The sequence below is a fragment of the Triticum aestivum genome, chromosome 6D (assembly GCF_018294505.1).
Source record: "Triticum aestivum cultivar Chinese Spring chromosome 6D, IWGSC CS RefSeq v2.1, whole genome shotgun sequence".
In the NCBI taxonomy this organism is placed as follows: Eukaryota; Viridiplantae; Streptophyta; class Magnoliopsida; order Poales; family Poaceae; genus Triticum; species Triticum aestivum.
In genome coordinates, this window is record NC_057811.1 from 63,331,680 (window position 1) to 63,354,267 (window position 22,588).

Consider the following 22,588-nt stretch of genomic DNA (forward strand, 5'->3'; position numbering starts at 1 on the left):
TGCACATCTCCAAAAGTCCTGAAACTCCACGGAAGTTATTTTCAGAATATATAAAAAATATTGAGCGGAAGAAATACCAGAGGAGGGCCACCCACCAGGCACGAGGGTGGAGGGCGCGCCCTACCCCCTAGGCGCGCCCCCCTGCCTCGTGGGCTCCCTGGTGGCCCTCCGATGCCCATCTTCTGCTATATAAAGTCTTTCATCCAAAGAAAAATCATAAGCAAGCTTTCGGGACGAGACTCCGCCGCCACGAGGCGGAACCTTGGCGGAACCAATCTAGGGCTCTGGCAGAGCTGTTCTACCGGGGACACTTCCCTCCGGGAGGGGGAAATCATCGCCATCGTCATCACAAACGCTCCTCTCATCGGGAGGGGGCCAATCTCCATCAACATCTTCACCAGCACCATCTCCTCTCAAACCCTAGTTCATCTCTTGTATCCAATTCTTGTCTCTAAGTCTGAGATTGGTACTTGTAGGTTGCTAGTAGTGTTGATTACTCCTTATAGTTGATGCTAGTTGGTTTATTTGGTGGAAGATCATATGTTCAGATCCTATATGCATATTAATACTCCTCTGATTATGAACATGAATATGCTTTGTGAGTAGTTACGTTTGTTCCTGAGGACATGGGAGATGTCTTGCTATTAGTAGTCATGTGAATTTGGTATTCGTTCGATATTTTGATGAGATGTATGTTGTCTCCCCTCTAGTGGTGTCATGTGAACATCGACTACATGACACTTCACCATTATTTGGGCCTAGAGGAAGGCATTGGGAAGTAATAAGTAGATGATGGGTTGCTAGAGTGATAGAAGCTTAAACCCTAGTTTATGCGTTGCTTCGTAAGGGGCTGATTTGGATCCATATGTTTCATGCTATGGTTAGGTTTACCTTAATACTTCTTTTGTAGTTGCGGATGCTTGCAATAGGAGTTAATCATAAGTGGGATTCTTGTCCAAGTAAGGACAGCACCCAAGCACCGGTCCACCCACATATCAAATTATCAAAGTACCGAACGCGAATCATATGGACGTGATGAAAACTAGCTTGACGATAATTCCCATGTGTCCTTGGGAGCGCTTTTCTCTATATAAGAGTTTGTCCAGGCTTGTCCTTTGCTACAAAAAGGATTGGGCCACCTTGCTGCACTTTATTTACTTTTGTTACTTGTCTCTCGTTACAAATTATCCTATCACAAAACTATCTGTTACCTATAGTTTCAGTACTTGCAGAGAATACCTTGCTGAAAACCGCTTAGCATTTCCTTCTACTCCTCGTTGGGTTCGACACTCTTACTTATCGAAAGGACTATGATAGATCCCCTATACTTGTGGGTCATCAATGCACTTAGAGCTATAAGTATATGAAAGCTCAACAAAAGAAACTAAGTGGGTGTGCATCCAACTCGCTTGCTCACGAAGACCTAGGGCATTTTGAGGAAGCCCATCATTGGAATATACAAGCCAAGTTCTATAATGAAAAATTCCCACTAGTATATTAAAGTGATAACATAAGAGACTCTCTATCATGAAGATCATGGTGCTATTTGAGGCACAAGTGTGGTAAAAAGGATAATAACATTGTCCCTTCTCTCTTTCTCTCATTTTTTTATTTTTTATTTGGGCCTTTTCTCTTTTTTTTTATGGCCCCTTTTTTTCGTCCAGAGTCTCATCCCGACTTGTGGGGGAATCATAGTCTCCATCATCCTTTCCTCACTTGGGACAATGCTCTAAAAATGATGATCATCACACTTTTATTTACTTACAACTCAATACTTAGAACAAAATATGACTCTACATGAATGCCTCCGGTGGTGTACCGGGATATGCAATGAATCAAGAGTGACATGTATGAAAGAATTATGAACGGTGGCTTTGCCACAAATACGATGCCAACTACATGATCATGCGAGGCAATATGACAATGATGGAGCGTGTCATAGTAAACGGAACGGTGGTAAGTTGCATGGCAATATATCTCGGAATGGCTATGGAAATGCCATGATAGGTAGGTATGGTGGCTGTTTTGAGGAAGGTATATGGTGGGTGTATGATACTGGCGAAAAGTGCGCGGTATTAGAGAGGCTAGCAATGGTGGAAGGATGAGAGTGCGTATAATCCATGGACTCAACATTAGTCATAAAGAACTCATATACTTGTTGCAAAAATCTATTAGTTATCGAAACAAAGTATTATGCGCATGCTCCTAGGGGGATACATTGGTAGGAAAAGACCGCTCGTCCCCGGCCGCCACTCATAAGGAAGACAATCAATAAATAAATCATGCTCCGACTTCATCACATGACGGTTCACCATACGTGCATGCTACGGGAATCACAAACTTTAACACAAGTGTTCCTCCAATACACAACTACTCAACTAGCATGACTCTAATATCACCATATTTATATCTCAAAACAATTATCAAGCATCAAACTTCTCATAGTATTCAACATACTCATAAGATAATTTTTACTAATCTTGGATGCCTATTACTTTAGGACTAATTTCTCAATTTAAGCAAATTACCATGCTGTTTTGTAGGACTCTCAAAATAATATAAGTGAAGCATGAGAGAACAATATTTTCTATAAAACAAATCCACCACCGTGCTCTAAAAGATATAAGTGAAGCACTAGAGCAAAAACTATATAGCTCAAAAGATATAAGTGAAGCACATAGAGTATTCTAATAAATTGCGAATCAAGTGTGTCTCTCTCAAAAGGTGTGTACAGAAAGGATGATTGTGGAAAACTAACAAATAAAGACTCAAATAATACAAGACGCTTCAGCCAAAACACATATCATGTGGTGAATAAAAATATAGCTCAAGTAAAGTTACCGATGGAAGTAGACGAAAGAGGGGATGCCTTCCGGGGCATCCCCAAGCTTTGGATTTTCGGTGTCCTTAGATTATCTTGGGGTGCCATGGGCATCCCCAAGCTTAGTCTCTTGCCACTCCTTGTTCCATAATCCATCAAATCTTTTACCCAAAAATTGAAAACTTCACAACACAAAACTTGGCAGAAAATCTCGTGAGCTCCGTTAGCAAAAGAAAACAAAACACCACTTCAAGGTACTGTAATGAACTCATTCTTTATTTATATTGGTGTTAAACCTACTGTATTCCAACTTCTCTATGGTTTATAAACTATTTTACTAGCAATAGATTCATCAAAATAAGCAAACAACACACGAAAAACACAATCTGTCAAAAACAGAACAGTCTGTAGTAATCTGTAACTAACACAAACTTCTGGACCTCTAAAAATTCAGCCAAAATAGGACGACCTAAACAATTTGTTTATTGATCTTCTGCAATTGGAATCAATATTTATCATGTTCTGATAATTTTGAACAATTGTTTTCGTGAACAGAAAGTTTCTGGAATTTTCAGCAAGATCAAATAACTATCATCCAAGAAGATCATATAGGTTTAACTTGGCACAAACACTAATTAAAACATAAAAACAAATCTAACCAGAGGCTAGATGAAATATTTATTCCTAAACAGAAGCAAAAAAGCAAAAAACTAAAAATAAAATTGGGTTGCCTCCCAACAAGCGCTATCGTTTAACGCCCCTAGCTAGGCATAAAAGCAAGGATAGATCTAGGTATTGCCATCTTTGGTAGGCAATCCATAAGTGGCTCTCATAATAGATTCATAAGGTAATTTTATTTTCTTTCTAGGGAAGTGTTCCATGCCTTTCCTTAACGGAAATTGGAATCTAATATTCCCTTCCTTCATATCAATGATTGCACCAATCGTTCTAAGGAAAGGTCTACCAAGAATAATAGGACATGAAGGATTGTAATCTATATCTAGAACAATAAAATCTATGGGCACATTATTCCTATTTGAAACAATAAGAACATCATTGATTCTTCCCATAGGTTTTTTAATAGTGTAATCCGCAAGGTGTAAGTTTAAAGAGCAATCATCAAATTCACGGAATCCTAGCAAATCACACAAAGTTTTTGGAATCGTGGAGACACTAGCACCCAAATCGCACAAAGCATAGCATTCATGATCTTTAATTTTAATTTTAATAGTAGGTTCCCACTCATCATAAAGTTTTCTAGGGATAGAAACTTCCAACTCAAGTTTTTCTTCATAAGATTGCATTAAAGCATCAACGATATGTCTGGTAAAAGCTTTATGTTGACTATAAGCATGCGGAGAATTTAGCACGGATTGCAACAAGGAATACAATCTATCAAAGAGCAATTATCATAATTAAATTCCTTGAAATCCAAAATAGTGGGTTCATTGCTATCTAAAGTTTTAACTTCTTCAATCTCACTTTTATCAATTTTAGCATCAAGATCTAAAAACTCCGAATTTTTGGAACGCCTTCTAGGCAAAGGTGGATCATATTCAGTCCCATCATTATCAAGATTCATATTGAAAAACAAAGATTTAATAGGGGACACATCAATAACTTTTAGATCTTCATCTTTATTCTCATAAAAACTAGAAGAACACGCTTTCACAAAGCAATCTTTCTTAGCACGCATCCTAGCGGTTCTTTCCTTGCAATCATCAATGGAAATTCTCAGGGCTTTGAGGGACTCATTGATATCATGCTTAGGAGGAATATATCTAAGTTTCAAAGAATCAACATCAAGAGAAATTCTATCAACGTTCCTAGCCAATTCATCAATCTTAGGCAACTTTTCTTCAAGCAAAGCATTGAAATTCTTTTGCGAATTTATAAATTCTTTAACACTAGTCTCAAATTCAGAGGGCATCTTATTAAAATTTCCATAAGAGTTGTTGTAGGAATTACCATAATTATTAGAGGAATTACTAGGACATGGCCTAGGATTAAAGTTTCCTCTATACGCGTCGTTACCAAAATTATTCCTACCAACAAAATTCACATCCATAGATTCATTATTATTCTCAATCAAAGTAGACAAAGGCATATCATTAGGATCAGAAGAAACACTCTTAGTAGCAAATAATTTCATAAGGTCATCCATCTTTCCACTCAAAACATTAATTTCTTCTATCGCATGCACTTTTTTTACTAGTAGATCTTTCGGTGTGCCATTGAGAATAATTAACCATAATATTATCTAGGAATTTAGTAGCTTCTCCTAAAGTGATTTCCATAAAAGTGCCTCCCGCGGCCGAATCTAAAAGATTTCTAGAAGCAAAATTCAATCCGGCATAAAAATTTTGTATGATCATCCACAAGTTCAAACCATGTGTAGGGCAATTATGTATCATTAATTTCATCCTCTCCCAAGATTGTGCAACATGTTCATGATCAAGTTGCTTAAAATTCATAATATCGTTTCTAAGAGAGATGATCTTAGCAGGAGGAAAATACTTAGAGATAAAAGCATCTTTGCACTTATTTCATGAATCAATACTATTTTTAGGCAAAGATGAAAACCAAACTTTAGCACGATCTCTAAGCAAAAAAGGAAATAGCTTCAATTTAACAATATCATTGTCCACATCTTTCTTCTTTTGCATATCACACAAATCAATGAAGCTATTTAGATGGGTAGCGGCATCTTCACTAGGAAGGCCGGCGAATTGATCTTTCATGACAAGATTCAACAAAGCAGCATTAATTTCACAAGATTCAGTATCAGTAAGAGGAGTAATCGGAGTGCTAAGAAAATCATCGTTGTTGGTATTGGTGAAGTCACACAATTTAGTATTGTCTTGAGCCATAGTGACAAGCAAGCAATCCAACACACGACCAAACAAGAAGCAAGCAAAAAAGAGGCGAACGGAAAAGAGAGGGCGAATAAAACGTCAAGGGTGAAGTGGGGGAGAGGAAAACGAGAGGCAAATGGCAAATAATGTAATGCGAGGGATAAGAGTTTGTGATGGGTACTTGGTATGTTCACTTTTGCGTAGACTCCCTGGCAACGGCGCCAGAAATCCTTCTTGCTACCTCTTGAGCACTGTGTTGGTTTTCCCTTGAAGAGGAAAGGATGATGCAGTAAAGTAGCGTAAGTATTTCCCTCAGTTTTTGAGAACCAAGGTATCAATCCAGCAGGAGATCACGCACGAGTCCCTCGCACCTACGCAAACAAATAAGAACCTCGCAACCAATGTGATAAAGGGGTTGTCAATCCCTCAACGGTCACTTACGAGAGTGAGATCTGATAGATATGATAGATAATATTTTTGGTATTTTTATGATAAAGATAAATAAAGATGCAAAGTAAAATAAAAGGCAAAAGCAATAACTAAGTGTTGGAAGATTAATATGATGGAAAATAGACCCGGGGCCATAGGTTTCACTAGTGGCTTCTCTCGAGAGCATAAGTATTACGGTGGGTGAACAAATTATTGTTGAGCAATTGATAGAATTGAGCATAGTTATGAGAATATCTAGGTATGATCATGTATATAGGCATCACATCCGTGACAAGTAGACCGACTCCTGCCTGCATCTACTGCTATTACTCCACACATCGACCGCTATCCAGCATGCATCTAGAGTATTAAGTTCATAAGAACAGAGTAATGCTTTAAGCAAGATGACATGATGTAGAGGGATAAACTCATGCAATATGATATAAACCCCATCTTGTTACTCTCGATGGCAACAATACAATATGATATAAAGCCCATTAACATCCAAAACAGAATATAATATAGCATGGAACAATCAAAAATTATAGATATGTTGGAGACGTATCACTTACCAACAAGAGGGTTTGTGACTCCTTGAACTAGTGCAAGATGTGGAAGTTGTTTGCACTTGTCCTTGCCAAGATAATATGAGTGAAGTATGTTGGCGGAGTCACCCTCCAGAACTCTCTAGTTCTTCTTCTTCGGGATCCACATCATCTTGATGGGAATCCTTGGAGTTGTATTCGTACTTGATGAAGTAGAACTTGATGTAGTCTTGGGAACCCACTTGACCAAGGCCTTAAGAGCTTCTTCAAATGCATCTATCTCCTCTTGAAGCTTGTCCTTGCCTTCTTGCTTGTGGTCTTGTGGTGGAAGATCATCTTGAGCTTGTGTCCCTTGGAAAGAAGTAGGATCATACTTCTCTTGTTGAGGAACAAACTTCGTCTTGGGGTATTGATCTTCCTCCCACTCAACTCCATTGGCATTGAACTTTTGTTCAAAACCAACACCTTCATTCTTCCGGTGCCTTCCTTGCTTGTGTACAATTTCCTCAAATTTCTTACTTCCGGCAAGACTCTTGTAGGCACCTTTCTCTATAATTCCCTTCAATAAGCTGTTTTCTTGCTCAAGTGTAACTTGGCTAAGAGAATCGTTAGTGGAATCAAGAGAACTACTAGAAGAAACAGCATTGGATTTAACATGATTGTTGTGACTGCTAGAAGAAGAATCTTTCTTACTCTTGTTGCTAGATTTAACTTGTGGCATGTAAGTAGACAAGAGTAAACGCTTGGCAATGTAAGAAGAACTTTTCTTGCGAAGATCATCATTGATTGCTTTTAAGAACCCATGCTTTTGCTCAAGGTTGAGCTTTTCAAAGCATAACTTCTCATGAGTCTTTAAAAGTTCTCGATGATCTTCCAAGGTAGTTTCATGAGCTAACTTAAGAGTGTTTAGTTCTTTAGTTAGACGCTCAATCTCCTTCTTATCATCATCATTCGTTTTATCTTGATTAACATGATTAATAGCAAGTTCATCATAGTTTTCATCACTAGAGTTGTCAACAAGTAAATCATCATCACCTAGCAAATCATCTTCATCACTATTGAAATCAGCATACTCGGGGTGTGATCCCTTTGGGCCTTTAGCCATGAAGCATCTTCGAATTCCTTCATTTGGTGTGACGCCCGGATAATTAGCTACAGTAATCCCACGTTAATGATTCCATGTCACCACGGTTACTGTTGTTAATCTCGCATTAGTTCAAAACCGATTCAAATTCAAATTTGAAATTAAGTCAAACGATAAAGGTTTTCAAATGTTAAGAACTAAAATGTTCGGAGTGAGCCAAATAATGCATAGGTAATTATGAAGGAGAAACCACACTTTTATAAAATGTTTAAATACTCTAAAAGGAATAAAACAGTAGCAAAAGTTGTTATTTAAATACTTTTAAATAATAAATAATTATGAAACTATCTTAATTATGTGCCAAAGTTATTGTGGCAGAGGTATATTTGGTAATGCAAATTTGGGTGTCAGTTATATATTTTACAAACAAAAATAATTTCAGAAATAAAATAAAAACAGTAAAAGAAAAATAAACAAAATCAAACAAAAACAAAAGAAGGAAACTCCCCCCCTCCGCTGGGCCACGACCCAGCTGGCCGGCCCAACTCCCCCTGGCCTATAACCAACCCTAGTGAAACCCTAGCCCGATCCCACTCTCCACTCCCCCCCCCAACGATCCTCTTCCCTCACCAGTCTGGATCGGGATCGAGGCTACCTCGCCTCGTCCCCATCGCCCCCGGCGCACGCCCTCTCCGTCGCCCCACTTCCCCCCCCCCCTCCACGTTTGCCTCCTCCTCCCCGTCCAGATCTGGATCGGGGCACGACCTCGACGCCAGCCCGGACCGCCGTCGCCGCTCGTCACTCGCGGGAGCTCCTCCGTCGTCGCCAACACCGCTCGGCGCCACCCTCCCCACCGGACCTCCTCGTCTCCTCCCCGAACGGCTTCTCCGAGCCTCGCCGCCCTCTTCCCACGAACGTACGGTGAGGCCCCCCTCCCAGCCTCTCCTCTCTCCCTCGCATGCTACGGCGCCGTCCGCATCGGCCGGCACTCACTGCCCTGGCCGGCCCGTGCTGGCCTCGCCCCGCACAACCTGCGCCCCCTGCCGCTGCTCAAGTCGGCCACTGCCCCGCCCGTCCTGCTGCTGCACTTATTGCGCCGACCACCGCACTCGCGCCGTCCGCCCCGTGTTGCGCCCCATCGTCGTCCCGGGCGCCTCGGCTGCCCGCAGCCCGCCTCTCGCCATCATGCCGACGCGCTCGCGACCACGGTGTCGTGCACCATCCGTCGCTCGCCCATGGCCACCACTGCCGCCTGGCCGCCCCTATTCCCGTGCGTGCCGTCCACCGCCATGACCTCCCGCTTCCCCAGCGCAGCCCTGTTGCTCCGGCCAAGCCACCCCGCGGCCACTGTCGCGGCTCCCGCCAGGCTGCTGCCACTACAAAAAAAGACACATCTGTGACATTTTGGGCCGAACGAAATTTTTTCTGTCATACATATGACACTTCTATGACGATAATTGTGACAAAACCCGGTATCATCATAGATGTGGTGGGCTCCTACTTCTATGACAAAAAATCATGACAGAAAATGGGCTTTTCATCCTGGGCGGGCCGGAGACGCAGCTGCATGACATTCTTTGGGCCGTCCATGACGGAAAAAACCGTGGTAGAAGCGAGGGCGAGGAAAATTTCGGGGAGTTCCCGATTACGGTGGGACGTCGGGGGCCGAGCGATGCGTGTTTCTCTCGTACACGTACGCGCGTGTGTGCGAGGCGTTGGCTCTAACTGAACCCGAGCGAGGCGTTGGGCTCTAACTGAACCCGAGCGATTGCACTGCATGCTACGCTTTACTGAACCCGAGCGATCAATCGATGGCTATTAACTGAACCCGATCGAGCGATTCCTTCGCTACTGCTGCTAACTGAAGTCGATCGATGCTGCCTCTGGGATGAACAGTGAGCGTTGCGGGGGGGTTTGGATGAACAGTGAGCGGTGGCGTTGCCTCCGGATGAACAGGACCCCGTGGTGTGGTGGAGGGCTGGATGAACAGTAGACGGTGGAGGGGTGCCCGTGGAGGGGTGGTTGAACAGGACCCCGTGGTGTGGAGGGCTGGATGAACAGTAGACGGTGGGGGGGTGCCCGTGGAGGGGTGGTTGAACAGTAGCCGGTGGAGTAGCGCGGTGGAGGCTGGATGAACAGGAGCCCGTGGAGGCTGGAGGAGGTCGACGGTAGCCCGTGGAGGCTGGAGGAGGTCGACGGTGGAGATGAACAGTATCCCATGGAGTCCCGTTTTGCGGTACGCCACACCCCTCCCGATGAACAGGACCCCCGTTTAGACCGTAGGAGGTCCGTTTCGTCCGCTTTGCGGTACGCCACACCCCTCCCGATCAACAGGACCCCGTTTCGACCGTAGGAGGTCCGTTTCCTCCATTTTGCGGTACGCCACACCCCTCCCGGTCAACAGGACCCTGTTTCGAACGTAGGAGGTCCGTTTCCTCCATTGTGCGGTACGCCAGGCCTCGTTTCCATCGCCTGTTCCATCCAAGCCCTCCCGATGAACACGACCACGCATTCCATTCCGACCCAGCCGGTTGGCTCCCACGCGTCCCGTTGCCTCCCGATGAACACGACGCATTCCGTTGCCTCCCCATGAACACGACGCATTCCGTTGCCTCCCCATGAACACGACGACGACGCTGTTTCTCCATTCCAACCCAGCCATGTCAACAAGCCCTCGCGTACGTATGCGCGAGTAGGCGTTCGAGACCCCGCCCGTATGTACACATATGTGGCCGTATTTTCTTTCTTGCACCCTGTCCGCTGTACGTACGTGTACATGCTACGTGTGCGCCTCTACTACGACACGTGCGCGCCTCTACATCCACCAGTATATATGTACGTACACGTTCGCGACCAGAATGACAACACTACGTACGCTTCGACCAGGTGGGTCCCGACTGTCAGGCACTTCCTTGCATGCGAAGATGTAGCTGGTGGGTCCCAGCAGTCAGGGGGGCGAATCGTTTTGTTTTTTTTTTGCCCGAACGCACTTCCTTGCGTGCGAAGGTGTAGCTGGTGGGTCCCAGCAGTCAGGGGGGGAATGTTTTTTTCGCAAAATATGGTGGCCCGTCCGGTGGGTCCCCGCTGTCAGGTGGAGGAATAATTATTTTGCGCGTAATAAGGAGGCACTTCCTTGCTGCGGCCGTGGACCCAGCTGTCAGCGTCTCCACGCACAGTACTCTTCCGATGGAAGTCGGTCGTTGACCACATTGACCACGCCGCGCCAAGAGCACCACGGCGGTGGACGACGGCGAGGCCTAGGAAGGGGACGACACGGAGGCAGGGAAGACTCGGCAGTTGTTTCCCACGCGGAGGGGAGTACGACTGTACGAGGGTTTACTGGTTCGTCTGCCGTCGCCGGAGAATAACAGCAGGTGTGGGTGAGTAGAGGGATGGCTAGGCCAGCGATGGGAGTACGGTGGGGCGGGGAGGCCTGCGCGGCAGCACAGCCGGTCGCGGGGAGGAGGGAGCAGGCAGTCCCGCCGGCGCTTGTTTGAGCGGCTGGAGCAGGAAGAGCAGAGATTGAAGAAGCACGACAGCCGTTGGATGGACATCCAACAGTCAGTGCTTGTGCGTCAACCTTTTTTTTAGGAAAGCCTCAAATCTGTGGAAAACAGCATACAGCCCGTCTGCCATTATTTCTAATAATTTACAGCCCATTTGCTAATTCTTAAGGTCTTTTTGTTAGCATTACAGCCCATATTGTGGCCACGGTTAAAAAATTATATGAAATTTTGCATATTTCGGTGCAGTCCGAACTGTTTTTAATCCCGAAATTTCGACTCACATTCAAACTGATTTTAAAAATAAATGTATATCAATATAAAATCTAACAAATTCTCCACGCATAAAAATTAATGTAATTTAAAATCTTGAAATGAAAAAAAAAGATATTTGAAACTAATTGCCGGTTTGATGTATTTTAAAAATGTACAGCCCATTTCTCATTACTGATGGCCAATTTTCTCGGCCAGCCGAATGAAAGCTCTCCTCGTCTTGAAAGATTTGCGGCCCAACAGGCCTGACAAAGCGACTTACTTGGCAAATCACAAAAAAACTAGGCTGTGGCCGTGGACCCAGTTGTCAGCCTCTCCACGTACAGTACTCTTCCGATGGAAGTCGTTCCTTGACCACGTTGACCACGCCGCGTGGAGAGCACCACGGCGGTGGACGACGGCGAGGCCTAGGAAGGGGACAACGCGGAGCCGGGGAAGACGCGGCAGTGGAAGCCCGCGCGGGGAGGAGTACGAGGGTTCACTGGTTCGGCTGCGGTGTGAGGCTGTCGTCGCCGCAGGGCCTGGCCAGCGGTGGGAATAGTAGGGGGCGGTGACGCCTCTGCGGCAGCACAGTCGGCCACGGGAGGCAGGAGCATGCGGCACGACCGGCGCTGCTTTGGGCGGCTGGAGCAAGAAGACCAGAGATTGAAGAAGCACTGCGGCTGTTGGATGGACATCGTACGGTCACTGGAGCTAGAATCATTCATATTGACTAAGTTGACAAAGCCCTTCGTCCCCGTCAACTTAGTAGGCCCACAAGTCAGCCTCCCACCAAGGTGGGTCCCAGCTAGCCGGGGGAGTATTCATTTTTTTGTGCGTAATAAGGAGGCACTTCCGGTGGGTCCGAGCTGACAGCGGGGGGAACGTTTTTTCGCGAAATATGGTGGCCTGTCCGGTGGATCCCAGCAGTCAGGGGGAAACGATTTTTTCGCAAAATACAGGTGGCCCGTCCGGTGGGTCCCCGCTGTCAGTTGGAGGAATAATTATTTTGCGCGTAATAAGGAGGCACTTCCTTGCGGCCGCCGTGGACCCAGCTGTCAGCCTCTCCACGTACAGTACTCTTCCGATGGAAGTCAGTCGTTGACCATGTTGACCACGCCGCGCTGAGAGCACCAGGGCGGTGGACGACGACGAGGCCTAGGAAGGGGACGACGCGGAGCCGGGGAAGACGCAGCAGTGGAAGCCCGCGCGGAGAGGAGTACGAGGGTTCACTGGTTCAGCTGCGGTGTGAGGCTGTCGCGCCGCAGAATAACAGGGGGTGTGGGTGAGTGGAGGGATGGCCTGGCCAGCGGTGGGAGTAGTATGGGGGCGGTGAGGCCTCCGCGGCAGCACAGCCGGCCACGGGAGGCAGGAGTAGGCGGAATGACCGGCGCTGCTTTGGGCGGCTGTTCCAAGAAGACCAGAGGTTGAAGAAGCACTACGGTCGTTGGATGGACATCGTACGGTCACTGAAGCTAGAATCATTTATATTGACTAAGTTGACAAAGCCCTTGGTACGCTCCAACTTAGTAGGCCCACAGGTCAGCCTCCGAAACGGTGCGCCCCAGATGGCAGGGGAGGAATCATTTTTTGGGCGGCCGAAGCTAAGAATATCCGAGATTGAAGAAGAAGCACGACATCCGTTGTAGACATCCAACGGCCACTGCTGCTAGAACCGTGTGTTGACTATAATAAGTTGACAAAGCCTTGCATGTGCGTCAACTTATTTTTTTTAGGGGACGCGTCACTTAGTAGGCCCACAAGTGTGTGGCAGAGAACTTATAGCCCATTTGCGTTTTGTAAGAATGTACAGCCCATTTTTGAATTCTAATGGAATTTACAACAGCCCATTTACAGTTTGTTAAAAGTACAGCCCATTTTCTAGCTAGGACAACGATTAATAATTTCAACCAACCGTTGAAGACAGAATTCCATAAAATTTCCCACATTTTGATGGGATCCGAAATATTTTTATCCCGAAATTTCTAGTCAGATTAAATATAAATTTGTATTACGTAAAAATCCAACGAAACATTGCGCGCGCAACAATGAAAATTTAAGATTTTCAAAATCCATAAATAATATTTTATAAACTAATTTCGTGTTTGGTGCATTTTTTATAGTTACTGCCCAGTTTTTATAATTACATCCCATTTATTATTTTTTAAAGCCCATTTTCCTGTTAAGCCTAATGCATCCCTCCTAGGAAAGATTTGCAGCCCAGCGGGGCGGAGAATAACAAGTTGACCTTGCCTGGGTATTCCTCAAAAAGACGTATAGCTGGGCTAGCCATTTTCATCTTGAAAAAATTAGTATCTGGGCTGGATATCTGGCCTGGGCTAGACGGGCCACAGCCCGCCCAGTTAATACCCTGCTCTCCTCTGAACAACAACGAAATCATCGCCAAGAAAAACTCTGCAGTGCTCACGCCTCAAAAACACAAATACTGCTCGAGCTGCTTGGTCCCAGCTGTCGGCCGCACCTTGTGCAATTCTCTCGTTTATATTGACTACATAGGTTGACAATGGTGTGGGACCGTGATGTCAGGAAACCAGGAGGAAGCAAAAAAATATAGTTGTACATAATAAGGAGGCACTTGCGTACGTACGGCTATGGCCCTAGTGGGTCCCTAGTGTCATCCAGTCAAAATAAAGTCATCTCCTGAATCCTCATGTTCGTTGACGATGTTAACAATGCTCGGCGCCACGGCGAGCGCAACAACTCGAAGGACAACGGAGAGGGCCTCGCGGGCCCTACGGATGGTCTGATACAGCGCCCGCTGCTCATTCAGGAAGCCAGGATCATCGGACACCTATGAGCACCTTCGAGAAACTGAGACGGCATGAAACGGTAAGGCCGCGCTTGGGAGCTCTGGTTTATTTCAAACCTGTATTAACATACAAGTGTAATTTACTCGTCATCGGAAACAACGCGTAAAATATAGGCGTAATGGAACCGAGAGCCCGAGGTTTGTAAGTAAAACCGGCGGGTTACGTGTATAATTTGAGAGACCAGTGTATATTTTACGAGCACTACTATATGGACGACATTACCAGACGATACATGCACGACGTGCGTATCATGCCATCCATGGGCAAGGCTGAAACAGCAGCTAACGGCTGGATTAGCAATCGTCCGAGTGTCGTTCAGCGTTTTTATCGTGTGTGAAGTACTTCCGATATTTTACTAGTCGAAATCGACCAACCAAGCGCCTTCGCCCGAGACCATCTGCTTTAATTTACAAGCGTCAGCTTTACAAGCGGTTTTGGTTGGAAAACGACGATCCAATCATGGCCTAATATCATGAGTTGGTCGGAAGATCATATGGTTTCACGTCTAACCTACCCGACTTGTCGTATAGGCTATGAATGAAACATCAGACGATGAACTTCTTAAGCACGGAAACAACAGAAGAGGATGATCTTCTTAACAAGCAAATCACTGGCATTAGATCGACATGCAAAACAATACGAAGCATTATTCTCAGGAGGCACGGTGAACAGCTCGTGATGCCGCATGCCACAACATTCCAAGCTCAACTTTGCAATCAAACACAAGGCCTGGCATTACATAGACAATATTCAGAACAAACTCTTAACACAAGAATATCTCAGCAGAGTAACTATTTACTTCTAAACTGAACACAGGAATAGGAAAAAACACTCGACGCTGCTCACAGCAAGGGCGTCCCACTCAAAAATATCAAATGCATGTCTTCTGGCTAACATCAATGAGCAAATTTTGACAAGGTTTTCCAATTCCAATATATTAAACTAACGTCTTCTTGCTAACATCAATGATTAAACTTTGACAAGCTTTTCCCATTCAAAATATGTAATGCCTATGATCGTGGAGTCCTGTCGTAGCTTCTTGTACTTGTTTGGGCACTTTTTGCCCAGGGCACTCCACGTGTTGTTAAATTGCCAATGGTCTCTGCAGACTAGTCATGTCACCGGTGTCTAATAATACTCTGTAAAGCTTCTCGGTCATTCCTTCTGTAATGTAGCGCAAACAGTGACTGCTTCTTTCTGCAAAGTGGAACGACCAACTGGACCCAGTAATGCAGCAGTTTGCCTTGGACACATTGGCTCCTTTTGTGCAGTTCAACTAAAATCGAAGTCGGAATAAAACCGAGCTTTAATTTTGATATCCCTGTAAGCAACAATAGGTATAAGGGAAACAATTACTGAGAAATAACGGTTGATGACTTGTACTCCCAGAAGAAAAGCATCTACTGATCTACTTTATCTTAATGGGAAACAAAGCAGGAGAGTAGCAATTCTCCATCAGTGTGATTCATTCATATTGACTGAGACATTATCTTAACAATGCCTTGTTTCAACATGTATAAAGAACAACAAAGCAGAAAAGTACCATTCCTAAAACAATGCAACTGATTCATTTTAACAGAGACATTATCTTAACAATACCTTGGTTAAACATGTAGAAAGAACTACAAAGCAGGATAGTACCATTCCTAACAAGTGTTGCAGTTTTGAACTAAGATTCAGTAGTTAATTAATTCTGAGTGTGGCATTGCTTAATTTTACCAGCGACATTAGATTAACGAAAAGCATAAACAGTTCCAGGGGAGAGTTGGCCCAACAACAGTATGTGCTTCCATCTACTTATAAAGGGGGTGATGCAGAGTTTGTTGTAACAAAGCAACAAGCATCATGTCTGGGTTGGTCCCATTTTTGTTCACTACTTAATGGGAAAAGACAGCAATACAATAGCTTCAATTCAACATTTATTTAAAACAGTACCAATACAAGTAGCACAACATCTCAAAGCACACTGCACAATCATGTGGATGAAGTCCTGTACTGACCTTTCATGAGACCGACAAAGGTAAAATACGAATCTCGATCTCCTTTTGTGCAGTTCCACCAAAATTAAGCAAAGTCACCGGTGTGACATTCAAGTTGAACTACACAAAACACTCTTAAAATATAAGTGTTTCGAGTAGCGAAGCAAAATGTTGCAATAGCAACAAGTTGAATCGATAGCCCTGCTTTAACAGAGGCAAAAAAGGAAACAATTACTTGCCAATAAAGGAGGATGAAACAAATGGTGACAGAAAGAAGCATCTAACTTATCTTGGATGGAAAACAAAGTAGGGCAGTAGCATTTCTAAAACGGTTGCATTGATTCATATTAACAGAGACATTCTCTTGAAACAACATTCGTTAAAAAATGTAATTTACTTTTAACAGTGGCATTGCTTCAATTTTCCGGCGGCATTCTTAGATTAACAACAGCAAAATAGCTGTATGGGACATGCCAGCACCATGTGCGTCCACACGTATAAATGGGTGATGCAGAGTATGTAGCCAAGCAGCATATATGCGCTGGTCCCATATTTGTTCTCTTTGAACCTTCTTCCTATGTGAGGGCAGCAAATCTAGTCCTGCACAAACTACCCGACCCCCCAGTTTCTTTCCCTTTTCAACAAAGAGATCGGTTCCTTACAGATGTGTGTACTGGGTTACCCCCTTTTTCCCTTTTCGACCTACAAAGCGGCTGGATAGCCAGTCTATACTACTTTCCGCCCCTCCTTTCCTCATTGAACCATGTCCTAGATTCTTGCTCCAGCCCACCGCACCCTTCTTTCCTCTTTGAACCAAGACCTAGATTCGACTACAGATCAAAAAGATCCACATGCAGCTAGAGCAACGACGGTTTCAAAGAAACTTATACCTTAGGGTCGTCGGGATGTGGCAAGGCGTGCGGCAGGAGGCCGGATCTGCCCACACTACGTACGGCAGCGAGGAAGAAGGGGTCGGTGGCCCTCCCGCACAGGCGCTGGGTGAAAGAGAACAGCGCAGCCGGCAGTGGATTGCCTCCCTCGCCGAAGGCGATAGAGTGAACGCTGCACCTCCTCCCCTTCCCGGTGCGATGGGATACGGACGCCTCCTTCACCAGCTGTGAGGGGGGAGAGAGAGAGAAAAGAGGCCAACGTAGTCTTGTTTAGATCTGGTGAAGAGAGGGTGAGAGACTGTGAATATAGCAAACCCTAGCAAATGAACGCTGAGCCTCCAGCGTGTAACATATATGTAGTGCGGCGAGCGTGTGGAGAGTGCAAACCCTAGCGAACAAGCGCTGAGGCTCCCGCTTATATATATACTACTGTAGTACGGACTGAGCTCCGGTGCCTTCACTGCACCTGCTTTTGGCTAAATGACAGGTGAGCCAGCCACATTTTGGGCCCACCTGTCATAAATCCAAAGGCAGGTGCACTAAGTCAATGAAGTTGCGTCCATATAGTACTCTCGTGTATACGACTAATATATAGTGGAGTGGTTTTCTTATTCTCTCCATAACAATCGTTTTAAATTGTGTAAGTACGAAACGAAACTCTTTATTTAATGTACAGTGAAGAAAACTAGTACTACTTCCGATGAACTAACGATCCACGCCCACGCGTCCTGGTCGCACTTCCTGTCCTTCACGTGTGGTACACTACCCTCCCTTAAGTGAACAACCACACATGCGCCAAATTATCGGAAACGTGTGAGAGTGTGTACAAATAAAGAATTTTAATTTCAATTATCGGAAAGGTTTGAGAGTATTACAAAGTTTGACTTCAGTCAAATCTAATATGCGGAGTAAATAAAAATGGAGGGCTACTACGTCCATCCGGGTTTTTAGTCCACACCATTTTTTAAAATCAAAGTTAATAGCTGGACAAATAAAATTACAGGGGAGCTGGAGACAAAGTTGTGAGAAGGCTTAGAAATCAATACAAAACTTATGCTCTTAGTACCAACGTCGATCCTTCTTCGAGGAAACATTTGGTTCATAGCCAATTGTGTGATAAAATTGCACCAACGTGAAAGACGACTGCGTCTCCAACGCAACCAAGGTGAACTGACGAAGGATATCATCTTTGTGCGTAACAAGCATAGAGCACTGATGGAAGACAGGTTGTTTTTCTTTGAAAATCGACCAGCTTCACCAGCCGACGCAACCATGAGCATCGATAGGTCATCATGGTGATGCATCATCCATTTGGCATCAAGTTTGGGTGAGCCACCTATGAAGTTCGACAAATCCTCACTGTGGTATGTTTCTTCTTAGTAATCAAGTTCGAGGACGGAAGAACCACGTGGCAGAGGACAGTGAGGCGGAACAACAATGGCCATCCAATTTTGTGCAGTTCCACTAAAATTGAGGAAGACATGCCCGGGTATGGAGACACGCATCGCTGTTTCCAAAAATATAAAAAAGGGTTAGCAACGACATCTCAATTGTCAATAAGAATCAATGAAAAGTACACCAACAAACAGAACCATCATAATTATCTTGATGGGAACTAAACCAGGATACCCGAGAAAAAAAGCATTTCTTCATTTAACCAGTGATAGTAATACCACCATATGGACAATGACCGCACAACCACCATGTACTTTTTGTCGAAACAACATGTATACCTCCACCGAGGCATAAATCAGGACAACTTTTCGAGTGGCATTTCCTCTATAATAGTACTAGTAGATGATGTTGGACCAGCCGACGAACCCTAGCTACTATGCATGGGGAGCTGGGGAGTAGTCGCATAGAAGAAAACCCACACTCAGCGACCTGGGGAGCTGGACCAGTACAAGAAGTTATACCTCAGGTGGGCGAGATGTCGTTTAGGCGGACGGGCGGGATCTGCCCACACGACGGCAGTGAACAAGAGCGCGGAGGATCTTCGTCCGCGCCAGCGCCGGCTCCGAGAGGACGGTGCGCATCGGCTTCCTCCGTCGCCGACGGCGACAACGTCAACGCTGCACCTCCTCACCTCCCGCAGCGGATGGGATTCAGCCGGATCTGTGACCACCGGTGAGGAGAGAGATAGAGTGGACAGTGTCATCTTGTTTTGATATGGAGAGGGTGAGAGAGCGAGACGCGAGAAACTCTATCAAACAAGAGGCTATAATGGAGTAAAAAAATCTCTCCATAGCAGTGGTTTTAAATAGAATATGCGCGTTCTCGGAAAAAAGAAACGAAAACTGGCGGACAATTTTTCTAACGTACCAAGAAAGAAAACTCGATCAAAAACATGCCCCCGCTTCCAGGTCGCGAGAGTCGTCGCGCACACACACACATAGACATAGACATGCATACCCGTGTTTACGTAAAATTCCATTTCCATCTCCATCTCCAATCATATTTTTCCAACTGGCACATTATTTACGTTGTTAATTATATACGCAGCAATATTAACATACAGCATCTCTTGTTTGCGCACGTTCGGACCGCTGCCACGGCCGGTCCTGACCAACCCGAACCCTCTTCATCACCCGCGCGTGCTTCCCGCCCGAAACGGTCAGTGCCGCATTCATGCCCGGCCAGAGCGGACGCGGCCTCTCACTGGCGCCGGCATTGAAGCGGCGCGTCGGCCGAGAGAGCGTCGCCCGCGCCGCTTCCAGGTGCACACGGCTGCTGCACGTTCAAAGGTCGCAATAGCCGGCTACAACATGCATGTAAAAAGTTCTTGGCAGTCCGTGCTACAGCTAGTTGTCCTCCCCCAACTCGTCAATCTCTTCCAGTAGTGCTAGTACTCCATGGCGCGATCCATCGACAAGCAGGCTGGAAAGTTATCGTATACTTGGTTTGCGGTGAGTGGCATGCCGAGCGACCGTGTGGGGTCGAGCCATGGAGGAGGGTGAGACACGAACACGACAGACGTGATTTAAATGTTGGTTTTGCTCGATGGCGCGATCCAACGAAACAAAACGTTGGTTTCTCTCCGTTTCCATTTTTTCTCCGGAAAAACGGAAACTTTCCACTCCATTTTCATTCCTATTCCAAGGTTTCCCCATTACAACATTCCATCAAATACAAAGGAAAACTAACACGCATGCTGATGCATCTCAATGATTCACAGATCATAGCCAATATTTACTTCACAACTAAAGAAAAAAGTTGTGTGAGTGTGTACGAAAGAAAAACTACTGATGGGGTCACTACGACTTAAACCCTAAACCCTAAACATGATTTAATTTCCTCGCCAGGTAGAACCTGTCAAAGGAAAGACGGCTAGCACCCTCGGATCATACGATGCTTTTGTGCAGTTCCACTAAAATCGACCTGAGCATCCCTGATGGCAAAGATATTGAGGAAGTGTGATTAGAATAATAGTACTGGCACTAGTTCATGAGACATAAACTCATCACAAGTAGAAGCCGGTAGAACCAGAGAAAGATCGACATGGAGATGGAGCTACGGCAGTGGAGCAAGCCGGCTCCAAAAGGAAGATGGACTACCTGGGACGTCGGGCTGTAGCTAGAAGGGCGATTGGGATGCGGCATCGGCCCATACCGCGGTGACCCCCGATTGGGACGCACCAACTGTGGGTTTTCTCCCTCGCCGATGTCGACCGCGTCTACGCAGAACATTGTTCCCTTCCCCCAGCTGCGGGATCAGGCCCGCCGTTCTATGCTTGTGAAGAGAGCAACCTAAGCAAGCAGGCTTGTAGCTTAGGCTCCTGCTAGTGTATATATAGTGGTTTTCTTTTTCTCTCCATATCAACCATTTTATATTGCGTACGTGTCATTCAAGAGTGAAATGATGGTTGCTTCTTCCGACTAACTTACTGTGTGATTTGACTGCTCCTTAGTGGCCCCTACACGTACTCCCCCTACGTGTATGCAACAGTCACACGTACACATGGACGCAAAAACGCGCGCGACGCCCTAATGCATGCATGTCCGAGCACACAACAGAACACACACGGTCACGCTCAAGTGCTCAACCTACACGTGCATGCAGACACATACTCAGTCAGGGTGAGCTAGTGACCGTATAAACACCGGAAAATATATATATTAAGCGCAATGAGCGTATTTTGAAGTCCACTGACCGTATTTTTACAAATATACAATGACAGACAGTGTATTTATCTTGTTTGAAATTAAGACAATATTAACCGGAGAGGAGGCAGTATGGACTAGCATTACTTTGCTGTGTCCCGTCAACTTGCCGAACAAGGAGAAGGTTGCAGAACGGGAGAAGCTTGCGCGCGGTGGCTCGCAGGACAAGGAGAAACTTTTGACTAATGCAAGTTCTCCCTCGCTCAGGCGGTGGACGTGCAACAGTTAATTCGGTGTCAAATTGCCAGAAGCATACACTATACTACTAGTGCTATTATTGTTCGACTTCCCGAATAGGCGAACAGCCAAGCGCAAAGTAAACAGGTCAGCAAACCTTGTGGCGCATCTTCGTGCGAACCGTGCTTGCTGCACTTTGAATGTGTCCGAGAGCTGGCTTGATGAAACACCTCGCTTCCTACTTCTTTTTTTGCGGGGTACCTCACTTCCTAGTGACCAGTGTCTTGGCTGATCGTACTAAGAATGCTTATATATGAATAAAGCTCTCTCCATATTAACCGGAAAGGAGGGAGTATGGACTAGCACTACTTTTTGGTGTGTCCCGTCAACTCGCAGAATGAGGAGAAGCTTGCAGGACAAGGTGAAGCTCGCTTACGCCTTTTGACTAATGCAACCTACCCTCGGTGGACATGCATTAGTCCATTCGGTGTCAGATTGTCAGAGGCATACACTGTAGTACCCAACATGTGGAGTACCATCATTGTTCGACTTCACGAAGAGGCGAAGAGCCAAGCGCAATAGTACGAGTAGTACTACTACTAGAACCGCATGGTGGAGCGTCTGTACTCTTATTTTTTTATCTCTGATAAAGTACACGTTTATTCCGGAGAAGGGCGGAAAACGGCAGCCCAACATGTAATGAATGATATCGATCAACCAACCATGCTCGAATATATCTTGGCCTCCGTGCAAGCCCGTCTGTGTGTTCTCGCTCCTCGTCTCTCTCAAGGAACGGCGGGTTGGCTCTTTGCCGTCAATTGAGATCGGTTTGCTCACACTCCTGTCCCACATGTCAGTGATATGCCAAGAGGAGGTGCGTTGACCGACTGGCCATACGCGTACTTGGTTTTGCACCTTCATACTACTCCTCCCTCCGTCACAGTTTACAGGGCGTGCTTCATTATGATGCATTTCTCTCAATGCATTTCCACCACCAGAGAGACTTTAGACGCGTTTGGTTTCATTCTCAATTAATTAGGGCGTGGTAACCGCAATCAAGTC